A 2,210-nucleotide genomic window follows, 5' to 3' on the forward strand; every position below is an offset into this window, starting at 1 on the left:
TTGGGAAAACATGGGGGTTAATGGGGCAGTGGGGCGAGGTGGTCAGATTTGAGGTCAAGGGGTCAGGATTTGGGGTCAAGGGGTCAGGATTTAGGGTCAAGGGCCAGGATTTGGGGTGAAGGGGTCAGATTTGGGGTCAGGGGGTAAGATTTGGGGTCAAGGGTCAGAATTTGGGGTCAAGGGGTCAGATTTGGGGTCAAGGGGTCAGATTTGAGGTGAAGGGGTCAGATTTAGGGTCAAGGGTCAGGATTTGGGGTCAAGGGGTCAGATTTAGGTTCAATGGCCAGGATTTGAGGTCAAGGGGTCAGATTTAGGTTCAATGGCCAGGATTTAGGGTCAAGGGGTCAGATTTGAGGTCAAGGGCTCAGATTTGGGGCCAAGGGTTCAGATTTGAGGTGAAGGGCCAGGATTTGGGGTCAGATTTAGGTTCAAGGGCCAGGATTTGGGGTCAGATTTAGGTTCAAGGGCCAGGATTTGGGGTCAAGAGCCACGATTTGGGGTCGAGGGGTCAGGATTTAGGCTCAAGGATCAGATTTGGGGTCAAGGGTTCAGATTTGGGGTCAAGGGGTCGGATTTGGGGTCAAGGGGAAACGGGGGCAATGTGGGGCCAATGGGGCGAAGTGGGCAAGGGGAGCGTGGTCACCTGCTGGCGCGGCCCTTCCCCCGCCGTGGGGCGCAGCGTGTGGGGCAGAGGAGGAAGAGGAGGAGGAGGAGGAGGAGGAGGAGGAGGGGCAGCCCCAGCCCCAGCCCCACTCCCACCCCCAGCCCCACGCGGCTGATGTGGGTCTGGCAGCGGTCGCCGGAGGAGAGGAAGCCTGGAAGTTGGGGGCAGCTGTGGGGGGGAAATGTGGGGGTGAGAGCGGGGCCGGCCCCACAGATCCGTCCCCCGGTGGGGATCAGGGTCGGGGTCCTCTGAGAGACCCATAGGCGCCGTGGGTTGGGGTCGAGGGCTTGAGCAGGAAAGGGTTAGGATTTGGGGTCAAGGGTTGGGGTTTGGGGTCAAGGGATCAGGATTTGGGGTCAAGGGTCAGGCCTTGGGGTCAGGGGTTGGGATTTGGGGTCAAGGGTCAGGACATAGGGTCAAGGGGTCAGGATTTGGGGTCCAGGGGTCAGGATTTGGGGTCAAGGGGTCAGATTTGGGGTCAAGGGGTCAGGACTAAGGTCAAGGGTCAGGATTTGGGGTCAAGGGTCGGGATTTGGGGTCAAGACTCAGGATTTGGGGTCAAGGGATCAGGACTTAGGGTCAAGGGTCGGGATTTAGGGTCAAGGGGTCAGGATTTGGGGTCAAGGGTCAGGATTTGGGGTCAAGGGGTCAGGACTTAGGGTCAAGGGGACAGGATTTGGGGTCAAGGCTCAGGATTTAGGGTCAAAGGTTGGGATTTGAGGTCAAGGGTCAGGACATAGGGTCAAGGGTCGGGATTTGGGGTCAAGGGGTCAGGCCTTGGGGTCAAGGGTCATGATATGGGGATTTAGGGTCAGGCCTTGGGGTCAAGGCTCAGGATTTGGGGTCAAGGGTCAGGATTTGGGGTCCAGGGGTCATATTTGGGTTCTAGGGGTCAGGACGTAGGGTCAAGGGGTCAGGATTTAAGGTCAAGGGTCGCGATTTGGGGTCAAGGGGCCAGGATTTAGGGTCAAGGGTCAGGCCTTGGGGTCAAGGCTCAGGACTTAGGGTCAAGAGGTCAGGATTTAGGGTCAAGGGTCAGGATTTAGGGTCAAGGCTCAGGCCTTAGGGTCAAGAGGCCAGGATTTGGGGTCAAGAGGCCAGGATTTAGGGTCAAGGGCTCAGGATTTGGGGTCAAGGCTCAGGATTTGGGGTCACGGGGTCAGGTGGCGTTGGGCGGGTGCTCACAAGCAGCGCGGTCCCTGCGTTGTGACCCGGCAGAGGCCGTGGTGACAATGGATGGCGCCGGGGACGCCGGGGCTGCAGGCGGTGACGCACAGCACGCTGCGGTTGACGCGGACGGCGGAGTAGAAGCGACTGAAGGCCGGCGCCGCCTGTTGGCGGCACAGCTCTGCCGGGACGCGCCGGCGTCAGGCGGACGCGGCGTCACCCGGGGATGGTGGGTGGCACGGCGGCGTCACCCGCACTCGGTGGTGACGGCGTCGCGGCGTCATGGTGTCACGGTGTCACCCGCACTCAGTGGTGACGGTGTTGTGGTGTCATGGTGACGGTGTCACGGTGTCACCCGCACTCAGTGGTGACGGTGTTG

At 60.2% G+C, this 2,210-nt stretch overlaps 1 long non-coding RNA gene across 1 annotated transcript in view; it reads right to left on the reverse strand.

Moving 5' to 3' along the window:
* Positions 1-271: 271 nt before the first annotated feature.
* Positions 272-2,210, reverse strand: part of LOC110392089 — a 6,747-nt gene continuing 4,808 nt past the window's right edge. Inside the window, exons 2-3 of the long non-coding RNA XR_002434219.1 lie at positions 1,850-2,012; positions 272-832 (exon numbers count right to left, since the gene is read on the reverse strand). This is a non-coding gene — a long non-coding RNA (uncharacterized LOC110392089). The remainder of the gene's footprint in view (positions 833-1,849; positions 2,013-2,210) is intronic.

This window comes from Numida meleagris, unplaced genomic scaffold, assembly GCF_002078875.1.
Source record: "Numida meleagris isolate 19003 breed g44 Domestic line unplaced genomic scaffold, NumMel1.0 unplaced_Scaffold954, whole genome shotgun sequence".
Taxonomy (NCBI): domain Eukaryota; kingdom Metazoa; phylum Chordata; class Aves; order Galliformes; family Numididae; genus Numida; species Numida meleagris.